The sequence below is a fragment of the Scardinius erythrophthalmus genome (genome assembly GCF_964197995.2).
Source record: "Scardinius erythrophthalmus genome assembly, chromosome: 14".
NCBI classification, from domain to species: domain Eukaryota; kingdom Metazoa; phylum Chordata; class Actinopteri; order Cypriniformes; family Leuciscidae; genus Scardinius; species Scardinius erythrophthalmus.
In genome coordinates, this window is record NC_138234.1 from 9531877 (window position 1) to 9546806 (window position 14930).

The 14930-nt window shown below is 36.5% G+C and overlaps 1 long non-coding RNA gene across 1 annotated transcript; it reads right to left on the reverse strand.

Moving 5' to 3' along the window:
• Positions 1–1762: 1762 nt before the first annotated feature.
• LOC308701549 lies at positions 1763–14359 on the reverse strand. Its single transcript, XR_014031469.1, has 3 exons — positions 13618–14359; positions 6824–6926; positions 1763–3595 (listed from the first exon to the last, which is right to left on the reverse strand). It is a non-coding gene; the product is annotated as an uncharacterized lncRNA (long non-coding RNA).
• Positions 14360–14930: the final 571 nt, after the last annotated feature.

Sequence of the window (14930 nt, forward strand, 5' to 3'; positions counted from 1 at the left end):
GTGTCAAAATATTATTCAGATTGCAGTCAAACTACTGACAATGTTTTTTTTTTTTTGTCTTCATCAAAAGATGGGTGATTTTTGAAGTAGGCTATAATGTCGTGTAATATCTGGGGAAGCAGCATGCGTTTTGATGAGAAAATGTCATTCAAGTACATAAAATGTGACACATCAGTTTATGAGCATGAGGCACAAGTTAACATGAGCCCATCCCTTTCCATAATGATATAAAGAAGACTTTTGAATGATTTGTACATCAATAACCTCATGTATTCTGTCGCTATGTAATAACTCATCGTGAAAAACTGCTTTAATGCTCTAACAACAATAATTTCAATAATACCAGCATTATGTAGTGCAAATGCTTAATTGTAATGGACGTATTGTACAGGGCTTCGGAATTGACTGACGGCTCTGTGTTTATTCAACAATATATAAAACTTCAGATTTTTATTTTTTTATTTTTTTTAAGATATTAGAGATGCAGAACGCCATACAGCAACTTTCCAGCATTGCACCAAGAAAAAATAAATCATAATAATCATGACAAAGAGTAAAGATCAAGTGCCTACCAAGATCTACGCGCTGTAATTACATGTTCAAAGTCACTTAAATCACCTTTATTCCCCATTATGATGCTCAGTTTGAACTTCAGCAGAAAGTCTTCTTTTGTGTTTTATGGCAGTCGGTAAACCATCTTAAGGTGCATTTTCTCCACCTACTGAGATGGAGTGTGAAGCCTTGATGAACGAAAGGAAAAAACTAAATCCTTCTAATCAAATCTGCATCTCTTAAATATTTTAGAACAATATCATACACCCTTAACTGTTTCTGTGAATTCTGAAATATATTCTTAACTCTGCGATTCATTTCCATATCTTAGTTTTTCAAGCTGGTTTCATTCTCCTTTATATGCATCAGTGTAAAAGCACATGTTCAGCTGTTTCTGATTTTTCACAGAAATTGCAGCTTTCTGACTCACACTTTACAATAATATGCAGTGAATAATTAAAGTTTGAGTTTACCTGGTTATAACAGCATATTCTCTTCTTTTTCTTTTCTGTTTCCATTTACCCTTCTTTCAATCCCCACTTTCGGTTGAATGCTAAATAGGTGTCTCCCCTTTGACTGTTTATTCCATTCTTCTAGCCACATATTTCCAACAGCTGTTTTAATAATACCTTTTACTTCTGTTTTACTTGACGGAATTTCTATGTCAATCTCTTCTTTTCTTCACAAAGTGGAAAGCACATATCCATACAAATTCTACTCTTACTTCTGTTTGATTAATTCTATATAAATTCTGTAAATTTCACTTAAAATATCCTGTCTCGATGCTGATTTTATATAAGGTGAGGGACTTACATGAGGGATCCACACCAACATTCAGCAGCTTGATGGCACATGACATAGGTGGGGGAGGAGTGGGAGGTTTGTGGGGGCGGAGTGACGAATGAACTGTGTGTAGGAGTCATTGTTCATTGGGGGCGCTCTGACATTGGCATATTAGGAGCACATGGGTAATTATACAACAGGTGTATTGGTAGTGGGGAAGCACACAGTTTTTGACTGTGTTAAGCCATGTACTACATGGAATATCATGCCGACCATGCTTATAAGACTGTAATGTGTTGGATTGAGTTTAATGGTGCTTCACTGATAAAGAGTGATGTTCAAGGACATATGGAATATGGACAATGTCCATGTGCTGTTTTTGAAAGGTATGGACTTTGAACAACAAAGAATGAGACACCACAAGAAGCAAATTGGAAGTAACGTTTATGAATTAGAGCACAATAAATAAAAGACATTTGTTGCATCTTAAATCGGTGTTCATGGAGTTTATACGCGTTAATTACTTGCTCACTCCTATACCACAGCGGCTTAATGGAAAGCTGTTACACTGTGACTTGTTGCGTTACAGTCAAACTTTCCTCTTCCTCCTTGGCCAAGAAAATCTGAGATAGAGTCCAGACCTTCTGCCGTCAGTCTGAAGTTCTGGCTACGCAAGACTAACCAGACCACAACATGGACATGCTCTCGTAGTTAGGGCATTCACCATCCACGAACTCAGCTTGTTGTTTGCCCAGGCATGTGAGACAGCGATCATGGCCATCAGATGAGGTCAGTAAACGACAGCATCCAGGAATACACGGACGAAAAGACCCGGTGCTGGGAACTTGCTCTCATCGCCAAATGCTGCACATTCTTTGCAAAATAGCAACAAAGCAATTAATATTCACTCCAAGATCACTCCTAATAGCAATGAAAATTGCTTTTTGCTCTGTCTTTTGCTCAAACAGAAAGTGACTGGAATGAGAGATCGTCGTCTTCCAACCCCTCAGCTCTGAAGCATCTCCGAGTGATGCCGGTACTATTTATCCCTCACTAGGGGGCAGTAAATTACCATAACACCACAAATAGAAATGATCAAATCATCAAACAAAAAAATAATCTATTATTATTTGGAAGCATACAAATGTCTCTTAAAATGACTCTGTTAGAGTTGCATTAGCTTTCTATAAGTTTGAATTTAAATTGTAATGTCTGCCTTTGATTGCACATGACATTTGATATCACATGATAGCAAAAATATGTTATAGAAGCAGTAATTTTCACTTATAATACAACAATGATTTACAATTGTATGGTTTTCTCAGTAAAAGTGCACGTAAACTAAAATCATCAAAGTTTTGCCTGATAAGGACAAATATTTGGTTGATCATAAACCATGCAGAGATTTATAAATAGGCTGCACAGGTTGCTATTTGATATGAGTAATAAAGAACTGTTTATACATGCACAATTCTATCCAATAAAACATTGATTAATTTGCCAAGGGCTTATGTTCATGTAACCCATACTCTATTCATTCATTCATTCATTCACAAAAATGACAACTATAAAGAATAAACTTTACAAATACAAAGTCTGTTTTTGTCTCACTGTAACATGTGCATCAACAACATAATAATGACTAAAGCTGCAAGATAAACCAAACAAAATAATACATTAAAATTGTAATTAAAAAATATTCATCATTGGCTCACTTGCGTTAAAGAAAATTTTATACATTAATCATTATAACGTTTTTGTTTTTTTGATAGGCTAATTCATTTCACCAAATTAATGCGTAAAATTGACAGCCATAATTTGAATCATCACACACAACATCACACCACGTCTGATTGCCATCAAGTTTCAGTTTTAAGGAATTCAGTTTAAAGGAAACTCTGATTGCCATCAAGTTTCAGTTTAAAGGAATGACGTATATGAATGTTCAACGCTGATTGGCCAATGCAGTTGTCAACAAGAAGCTCCTTTCACCAATGAAAAACCTTTGGCACGCCCCTAACTTTGGCACGCCCACCACTTCAAGTGGCTGAGAGTGTAGCTGCAGGTCAGAGATCTCCAACAGTTCTCCCAAATTTCAATCTGTCAATACTACTACCACTACTTATAATCATTGTACAAAGGGTTGAAAATGTAGTGTAGTAAATGCTAATACGTGTAAGTAAGAAAGAAGTCTTCAGATGAGTGTTTGTCACAGTCTGCTATATATAGAAAGATCTACACTGCCCTAAACATGGATGTCCTGCAAAGAGAAAAAAACATTTCTGAAAAATGGCACCTGGATGTGTCCATAAGCAAAATATTCAGACCAGATGGAAATTATAAAATTATTGAGAGAGTGTGTTTTGTAACTATGTGTTGGTTATTGTTGTGACAGAAGAAGATTTATGCAGTAATCCAGGTAGAAGTATAAATATAACTGGCACATCTGGAACTTCCCTGTTTGGAGATAAAAAATAAGCTATAGCATTTCTTCCTAGACTAAATTACTAAATTCATCCAGTCTGAGAAAGAGTGTATAATGTGGTCTCATTTAAGCAATGGTACACAACACTGTGGTTTACAGAAAAAAAAAAAACTCTCCGGAATTGGACAACATCCCCAACACATACACACACACAAGTACAGATTTCAAAGAGATTCTTTACACAGACTTTCCTTTCTTTGCAGTAAAGCAGACCACAGATGTTCTCAGGTTCATCACATGTCTTGAGTGCTACTATTTCAGACCCCTGATCTGTGAAAGAAAATGTCTCACACATTTGTTTTTTGCACTTTGTGCTTTTGGCGTCTGGTCGGTAAGTTAAAAACATGATTTTAACTTCAATTCTAGCAGACTTATATCAGAGAGATCTAGTAGTTCTAACCAATTGTATTACATTATAATTCTACTTATGCTTTCCTAAAATAATCAGAAGATACTTTATTTCCTATTAAATTTACTTTAAACAGATCTGCAGCCATTGTGCTTGGCCTCGTACCTATTGCTGTCTTTTTTCTTTCTTTTTTTTTTGTGCCATTTTATACAATTTTACTGCCTTTTTTATTTCAAAAGCTTAATTAACTTCAATGTTTAAACTTTTTACAAAGCCGCAAGTGTATTTACAAAGTTTGTAATTTCAAAATGTGTTTTAGTTTAAGCTTGGTTAAACCAACTTGTTTTGGCACACTGAATATCTTACGGTAATGTACAATGTCTCTGTTTCCCAGTGTTTTGTGGTGCCATGAAGACGGTATCCATAATGGAGGGAGATTCTGTCACTTTACACACTAATCTTACTGAAATACAGAAAGACGATCTTATAAAATGGGAGTTTGGAGTTCAGAAGTCTCTGATAGCTGAAATCAACGCAGCGGCTGGAATATTCAATACATCTGTTGTTCCTGATGGGAGATTCAGAGACAGACTGAAGCTGGACGATCAAACTGGATCTCTGACCATCACAAACACCAAAACTGAAGACTCTGGACTTTATCTGATAACCATCAGTAACAAAATAGTGAAAGAATACAGATACAATGTTACTATCTATGGTGAGTAGAGAAGCGTAATTAACCCTGTGTACTATAGGGGACACAAGCTAATGCGGGACTAGTTGTAACACTCATGGTTTAAAACTTCCCACACATGCCAGCATGATGAAACTTGATGTATTTACTAGTTGCCATATAAACACTATATAGAGAAAATGATGCACCAAAATTAAAAAATCTTTAGAAGATATCACTGAACATTTATTTGTACTTCAAATTGGGTTCGTTATCTAAGCATTGGAAAACTGTGTCATTTGTGTTTTAACAACGTTTAGTTCATGTGTTATTGATCTGGGAACTTTGAATCTGTGAATATTTTGACAACTTCACTGAACTCCTTGAGTTAAGCCCTGACCGCATTTCTTTTATATTGAAACGCTGTTGTATCTATGTATCATATCTAAGAAATATTCACCTACGGAGGTCTGAAACACTGCCAGCGGGACATTAAACAGGAAGTATTTGTCCGAACTCATAATAGGTTTTGCAAGAGAACGCAAAAGATTTGAAAAATGTTTTCCTTCCACCTCATTTTTCTTTTTTTCATCACCATGTCCCTTTAGGGGCTCCATAAAAACTCAAAACTAATGCAGTTCTCTTGTTAATATTATTTGAACCATAATGTTGTTGATGATTCTGATTGGGCACTAAACTAAAAATACACTAAACAACTTTTGTCTAAATGTTTGCAGTCTGCAGGAGTCAACATTAGTTGTCAGAGTTTTCAGATTTTTATATCCAGCTAGAGGATAAACATGTAGGATATTTTGAGCCAATTTTAGATGTTTACATCCGTATATGTCCATTTCTGCTTGAGACTGGTACTTTATGGTTCTCAGTTGATTAGTGTTTGATGTTCCGATATTCTCTGTAAGCATTTACAAAGTCAGCAAGTGTATGATACCTATAGCGTTTTAAAATCTGTTCAGATTTTCAGAAGTTGTGTCACGTATTCCAGCCTTAATTTTCTTTTTTTTTTTTCTTTTTTCTATTTTTTTGCAAGTCTCTGGTGGTTTCGCTTCCGGTCTGCGCGCATTCATGTGTTTTGGAGGAAGTGTGGCTTTGGAGGGTGATTTGCAGGGAGGTTGGGTTCATATGCTTTTAATGCTAACATGCTATCATTTCAAATTAAAAGCACTTTGAATACCACATTCACACTGTAAAGTCTTGGGAGTGTCAAATGCATTTCAACTGCTTTCACATTTCAAAACTGTAAACACAAAATGTTTAACCCTGTTACCTGTAACCCTGATGTTTAACTGTTAATAAAAATAAAAAAAATTGCTAATTTTGAGAAAATAGCGACGTGAGACTTCTTAAACTTTTCACTGTGTATGTGATCGATGAGTAAAAGAGGGTGCAAAAGTTTGTGAGCATGCATACAACAGCGCATCCTATTCCTCTTTTTTTTTTTTGTAAAACCACCTGAGGCAAGCATAAATTAACCTCCCACTGTCACGTTTTGCATTAACAGTTTAAATAATCCATAGATTTTTACATTCCACAAGGGCATCTTGCTTTATTAAGTGTTGATATGAATTACTTAAATAATCAAACCTCAACATAAGGGCAGATTTCTTTGAGGAAGATGTTTTTGTAAATCAGAAAATACTGCCTCACTTCTAAGCCACCATCTTTGTGCAGGTGCGTGACCTCAGTGAGATTACAATATCTGCCCTTATGTAATAAATTCCTATTTCGTAAATGTTAATAAACTGTTGAAGAAAGTGATATAAAGGGCCCTATTTTAACGATCTGAAACGCAAGTATCAGTATCTTTAATAGGCCTATTTAATGTAGGCCTGTTTGAATAAACCAAGTTTGAAACAAAGAAATGACCATTTACTATAATAATGTGCCAACTGAAAGGATCCCTTGATAGTTTTTTTTTCCATGACACGTATAGCCTACTATACATCGATCAGACTTGACTTACATTAATGTTTCTCTGCAGGCATTACGCGTGTAAATCCAGTGTTGATCTCGACTGCTGCTTCTGGGTCTCTGTTGATTGTTGCTGTGCTTGGGATCTTCTGCATCTGCAAGAGAATGAGAAAAACAGCCGAAGGGGGCAAGTTACCTATTGTTGCAGTGAAAAAATAGACAAAACATCTACATTTTGTGAAAAATCACATATATTTCTAATAAAGACTGATCATTGATAACATGGTCCATGCATACATTTCCCAATGATGCATATTTTTTATTATTGTGTTAATAGTTCAAACCCACAAAGAAGAGGTAATATATGCTAAACCAACACACCGCAAGCAAAATTCACATAAAAGGGTAAGATAACTAATGACTGTGTGTTGTGTGCTTTCTGCTTTCCATTTTGTTGTCTCAAGTTCAGTGTCATTATATGCATTTATAAGAAAGCGTAGAATGTTAATGAATAAAAAACAGATAGACTGTAAAAAAAAAAAAAAAGCTGGATTGTTTCAATCCAAATTTGGGTCAAACCAAATGTTTGGGTTGGTCCATATGTGACCCAAAGTTGGATTGAAACAACCCAGCATTTTTAAGAGTGTAAATAGATGAGGAAAATAATAATCAAACATCTTCTGTCTTTATTATTTCTTACAGAGGTTTAAAGAGAAGGATGAGGTGGTGTATGCAGGCGTCACCATGAGTTGTTGATCAAACTCATTGTAGCTCTCTTCTTTTTTCAATAATGATGTTCCTATGTCCCTGTAGAGCTGAGTTTCGGACAAAGTGCTTGGACAAAGCTGAACGTTATTCAACAACATCAAGTCGACAGATAAGGTTCATTAAAATGACACTGTAATAATAGTTTCTTCGGGTCCATTGTGAAAACTTCTGTTCTAGAGAATCAATAGATTATTTAATCAATTCTTAAATTTCTATCAGGCCCTATTTGTGTTATGTGATGTTTGGTAACACTTTATTTCAATTGTCCACTTTAGACATTCTACTAACTTTAAGTAACTTTGCAACTACGTCAACTAAGGCCCTGTCCCAAATGGCACACTTCATACGCACTTTTGGTCTTGTGGACTTACAATGGCTGCCGAGTCCATGAGACCGTAGGACACCCCATGACGAAAGATTAAGTGGTTAGGGTGCCTTTTGGGACAGGGCCTAACTCTCATTAGAGTATCAGTAGACTGTTAGGTTCGGGTTAGTAGAATAAGATGACATGTAGTTACTTAGTCAGTAGAATGTCTGTTGGAGGACCATCATCATCTGTGTAAGTGTTAGCAGATATTAAGCAGAGAGTCTACAATTACTCTAATGACAGTTAGTTGACATGTAGTTGTAAAGTTACTTATAGTTATTAGAATGTCTAAAGCAGACTATACAAATAAAGTGTTACTAGCTGTTTTCTAAGTAATAGGCTAGTCAGTTTACTGTGATCTTATTATAGTCCAGTCATTTTAAGCCAAAATGGGGGTCAACCTTGAACAAATTGCAACAGAAGTAAACTCAACTGATTTTGTATCCTCCTAGGGTGACCACCCGTCCCGCGTAGCGCGTGCGCGCACAGCGTTTGAAGCCCAATTCACGCGTCCCGCAAATTGAGACCGTGTCGCGCATAATCTATGCTTGCTCAAAAAAAAGTTGGTCGCTCTATATACTCGAGCCCCAAGCAGACAAACGAACATTACTTGACATTTCAGCACACTATTGTTGCCACACAAACCCCTCAGTTGAACTGCTGACTAGGTTGTTGTCAACTTTTTCGTTGTTGTCATGACAGCGCACGCACGCGCATACCAGACACACTGGGAAGGAAGGAACTTTTAGATGCGCGCTTTCCAATTCGAAAAATCTGAGAGGCAACGCCATCATCAATTAAAAAGAGAAGGTGTGGGTACAAGAAAGAATGGGGAAAGAATGGGGAAATGAATATTTGTGACTGAAAGGTGTTGAGGGGGATACCGAGAGGGCTTTTTGTGACCTTTGCAAAACGTCCTTCTCAATCGGATATGGAGGGGAATACGATGTCAATCGTATTTTTTTTTTAAAATACTTTTTTTTTTTTTTACTGTTCCTGTGGTGTTGAGCAACTACAATTCCTGGTAATCCCATAATTTTATATTATAATTTATTTCAAGTAAATAAATTGTAATGATAAATAAATAAAATTAAATAGTAAATCTTAAGTGGAAGTACATCTGTCAATTCATTGAATGTTCAAAATATTATGAGTCTTTATTTAGAAAAAAAAAATACACATTGGTTGGCCTATTCATGAGCATAGATCAGCAATTACACATTTAGGAGAATAGGGCATTATTAATATACCATGTAAGGTGGTATGTGCTAGAAATGGGTAAACCACTATCAGTGAGTCTGCCAGTGGGGCACCGCCGCGCCAGGCAATGTCCCACATTGTCCCTCAGAAACATACCCCTTGTCCCCCCTTGGGCTTATTAGCAGGTGGTCACCCTATATCCTCCATATGTCCTGAGTAAGGAAAAAAAACGCCCCGAAGAATCCCATTAGGGGAAAGTTCCGAAAAAGACCCAAATATATCCTATTCATACGCCTATTCATTCTTTTACTCACGTGAATAGGGTAAAAATTTAAACCTTTAGATATCACCATGAAAATTACTGAGCTGATAGGCCTATGTCACACTTCCTGCTTCCGGAACGCGGAGTAGGGATTCAGAACCTCCGGTCAACAGTATTTCTCCATAAGGATTTAGATTATCAGCCATAATGTCTAACCATCCGAGGTAGACTGACCACAAGCTATGAGGTTGTGAAACGAAGGTTTTTGCTCCTGTAGAAGCTATAAGTTCGTATGAAATCAACCTTGTTTTAAGAAAAACAGGTTTTATCCGCGATCTTATGACAAAAAACTACACTACCCACAATCCTAAGCGTAGCAGCAACGTCTGCTGATTGGTCCAACTCGCTGTTACCATAGAAACGTTTACCTTACTGGCCAACACGCGCAGCTGTTGTTGTAGTGTACTGGGTTGCTCTGCGTCAGGACGTAGACAGCCATACCTCAGCTTTCACGCTTTTCCACTTGAGAGTTTTCATTTAGGCAGGTTGCGGAGAGATTTGGTCCAGCGGTATCTATCGGACTCCGCCATTGTAAAAAGCTAACCGGGAGCCGTATCCCTACTAAAAGACGTTCTTCCGGTCTTCAGTTTTTTCGTGACATAGGCCTATTACTTACATCAAGACAAACAAAAAATGTATTACAAGTTTTTTTTAATTGTTTGTTAACATGGACAAATGGTGCATAATCTAATTGCATATGTGCTAATTCTGGGGGTTCACTTTTTATTTTACCTACCTTTTGTCTTCTGCATTCTCCTTACCATTGTCTCCTGTTCTTCCCTCAGACTCATCCCCCAGAAACAGTCCCATAGACCCAGCCCCAAACCCCATCTCTGCAATAAAAATTAATAAAGGCTGGTTTCTAAAGTACTTCTTCCTGCCTATATGTATCAGTGCTCATGGGTAGCCTAAATGGGTTCCATTCAGACCTTAAAGGTACAATATGCAATAATTTTTGGCCTCTAGAGGGCGCTACATTCCAAACAACAACAACGGCGTAGCTTGATGACGATGTGAAGGAGCTTGGAATGATGGGAACTGTCGTTTTCAACTCCACCGTGGATGTAAATCAGTCAGACGGGAATCGAAAAATAATGCTCATGGATGAGGCTAAGTTCTATTTTTATAATGACATGCTTTTTGTGGCGAGGGGGGCATGGTTCAGCGCGGTCTGTAATGAGAGAGAGAAGAGACGAGCGGGACGCAAGTAGGTCAAGTGCAAATGACGAACACCTGTGTCTTATTGCTGTGATCCGCGTGGAGAGACCGCTTATAAGCCGGGCGCTGGAACGAGAGAGAGACTGAAGAGAAAATTGGACGCAGAGAAAGAAAACCGGTGGATCCGAGCTCTCGTTTTTTAACTGTTTTGTGCCGTCGCGGTTGCCTCGGTGAATGCGCGTTGTGCACTACTTTTGTTTGTTTTGCTTTATTTTAATAAAGTACGAGTCCCAGTCACGCCGACCCTGTCTTCTTCCTTCCTGACTCTTGAACCTCATCATACTTTTATTTCATTAAAATGAATTAACCGCAAGAAAAGTAAGGTTTAATACTAAATTGGTTATCATAGATGTTACTGTATGTCGAATTCATTGTTGTGATAATGCGGCGCAGTTTTACGTGTTCTAAACAATTGTTGTAAAAGTACATTCGAACATACCCACATCATTTGCCAAAATACTGATTTATCTTTATGTATAACACATGCTAAATTTATTTACATGGCCATAAACACCAGACATGATAAACAATGTCAATAAACTAAACACAAACCTAAAAAAATAATACTTCCCTTACATAAACATAACTATTACCGAATGCTACATTTGGAAAATATAAAATTAAGCATGCTTTGTCGACAGATCCAGCTGCAATCGGTAAAGAATAATTGTGTTCCATAACGACTGCAAGAAACAAGCTAACGTGTGTTGCTTGATAGACGCTACAACTACAACTTCCGCATTTGTCTAGGACTTCACGCAGTACGAGCGGAAACCGAGGGTAAAGCGGATATGACGCAATTGACTGGCGACTCCCAGCTCCCCCCTGCTCTAACGCCCCGTTTCCTTGGTTAAAATCGCAATTTTCTCACGATTTAAAAATAGTTGGAAACATTTGGGATATTGTAAGTAATCAACTTGACAAAATATATAACACTGGCCTTGAGATTATGGGATATTTTAATGCAAAATTCTTACATATTGTACCTTTAACATTAGCCTAAGTATTTTACTCTTATGTCAACAAGATTCAACAAGATACTTTCACATGGCTATACCCAATGTTTAGATCTGTTGTGGTATTTATGCAAATTAGCACATACGTAATTAGATTATGCACCGTTTGTCCATGTTAACAAACAATTTCAAAAAACTTGTTATACATTTTTTGTTTGTCTTGATGTAAGTAATCAACTCAGTTATTTTCATGGTGATATCACATTACATTTGTTTTTTGTTTTTTTTTTGCAATTTGTTCAAACTTTTTCATAAAATGACAACTATTAATGTGTGATTTGTTCTAATACAATTCACAAGGGCAAGCATCATCATACACAGAACTGATCATGCAGCATTAAATGCATTTGTAATTGTAACTGTAATTCATGGTAATTTTGTCAAGCGCACAACATTAGTCACATGTCTGAATATCAAAACAGAATAATATGCTCTTGTATGATTATATTTAAATCTCATATTACAATGTTTTTGTCTTGAATGCAACTCAGTAAATGCATGCAATTAAAACACTCCAGCAGCTCAGCGTGTGAGTCAGACTGAAGACTGTGGTGGTGGTCTTCTTTCTTCAGATCGGAAAGAAATGTGGTTTGATGTGATGGTCACAAACAACTTTTGCAAGAGTGTGTGTCTATTACTGGACGTTAATGTTAGAGGCGCATTAGCAAATATGTGAGGTGTGAATTTTGTATTTTTGTGAGTTCGCAGGAATTGGATGTGGTTGAAAGGTGGGCTTTTTTTCTCAATTCCTGCTCACTTGAAGTTCACAATCCATCTTCTGCTCTACACAAAACAACTACATAAAATATATCATTTGTGATTAAAGTATTGAGATTGATATTAGAGGGCATTTGCATCTCTATATGACCTTATACACCCATGCCTCCAAAAAACAATACTCTATTTAACGGCCTTCAATCTTAAAATCAAATCTTTAAAAAATGGGTTGATCGAAAGGAAAAAATCTGAACAAATGGTCTAAAAATGGTTTCAACTGCAGTTGCTGTAGAGTAGTATATCAACTTAACTAGACTTTTTGTTTTATAGCTCACACAATAGAGTATATTTCTAGGTTTGCAGGTAAAGCTTCACTTCATCTCAGGCCCTGTTTACACCTATGCATTTTGATCGTTCGGATTACAAGTGGATGACACTAAATACAGGTGTAAACGGGGTCTAAAACATTTTGAGCTTGCCCACTTTCAACCACTTCCAGAGGTAGACGAAAAACATATTCAGCCAGATTGCTTTTGTACTGTAAACGCTCATGTAGTTGAATGTGACCTAATGCGTAAACCTTATGGGAAGTGCGGCAGCCAGTCTGGATTTAAACTTTATCACCGTTCCTGATTTCTAAACAATCTCACTGCGTTCAGTGTGACGTCAGCAACACAATGCATTCTGGGACTTTAGGACTACATTATAGACTGAGTATTAATGGAGGTAGATGTTAAAACTTGTATTTTACAGTTAAAAACACATGGTAACACTTTCTGTGAAGTCCATGCTTATAATGAATTATAGCTCCATTTATACTTATTTATAAATGAGTATTACTACTGTATAAATATATTTATAAATAGTCATTAAGATCTATACTGCATTATAAGAAAAGTAATAGTTACATTTATATTATTTGTAACAATTACTTATAAGCCATGCATTTGCTTTTCAATGCACATGCTCATAATCCACAAACACATTATTGGTGAACGCTGCGTTATTGTCATCCGAAGCAAAACATATCTCGAATGAAGCACATTTTTCAGTTTACCATCACAATAGCGAAAGTGAAAGTAAAACTCAAATAAAATAAACAATTTAACCAAAATGTGTCTTTATAATTTATACATTTAGTATTTATGACAGATGTAGTGCAGATTCATAATTTCTGAACCGCATGAATGTGTATAAGTGATCACTAAATAAACAATGTATGGAAACACAAATCTTACCTTTATGATCCTGTTTGCGTCAAACTCTGGACACAGACTTGTGAGAGACAGGTTGGTGTAGATCTTCACCTGCCAATGTATTCTGAGCTGTTTTAGTGACGTTAGTGCGGATAAGGAGTTCAGTGTGGTGTTTAACACTCGGTGGATGTTTCGGCTACTTGTCCAAATGAGCCCAGAAATCAATCGAGTCTGGACCACAGGACTATGACTTTCTTTGCAATGCTATTTACAACCTTATAGTTTCTCAGAACACTATTCGGGATCGTAATTTCCTACATCTACTAAGAAAAGTGTAATATAAAATCAGTTTAAGTCAAATTTACAACGTTGAAAATCATTGGACGACACCACGCGAACATGGCTCTGTTACCAGGGAGATGTACAACAAGCAGCAGATGGATGAAAAACGCGCCTAATTACCTTCTTTGTTTATAACTGTATATTACAGTATTATTAGCACAATTCAAGTGCTAGAGGAGTCTTTATCCCCTGTGACTCGGCTGCTAGGAGAATTTTGCGTTGAACAAATGAACAACTGTAAAGCGGTAATGTTTTTCCTTACACGTCATCGAGCAACGGACCGCCTTTTGGTCTGAACGGAAGGATGACGGTCTTATCAAGTGGAAATATTCAACATACAACTTCATGTTTCCAACTTATGCTTCTGTATCTTATCTTAAACATAGGTTCATACGCGATATATTTTGTCTACCACCTCATACCTTCCTCTGCTTCGTGTACTGGAAGTGGAACCCAAAGCAGATGATGTGAAACTATAAACAAATGAAACTGTAATAACAGCATTTGACCACTAGACGGATGAGTACGCATATTGTAATTGTATACCACTAAAGCGCCACCTAGTGTCCTAACCAGGAAATTAAATGTTTCAAGATTTGCTCCAATTTACATTATGGAAAATATGAAACAGAATCCGGTTTAAAAAATAAATTGGTTGATTATTCAGAAATGACTCTTTATTGACATTGTTGGATAGAAGGCAACTGACAGTCGTGAAGTTACGAAACCTTTGCAAATTATTTGTTTCAAACCTGAATGTCATGTCTGTAAAACACAACAAATGGTAACAATTAAATTACTTTTAATAAGACTAAATTAATTTAAATAAAACAAATTTCTGACTTTGTTGTAGGCTACTACTGACACAAGACATCTAAAAAAAAAAAGCCAAAAAAAAAAAAGCCAAAAAATAGTAAAAACAAAGCAATTGCTTAATTTATGCATGTCGATGTGCACTCTGGTAGTCAGCATAATACACAGTAGTACACATTTGTTGTTTTACTAGGTTATCG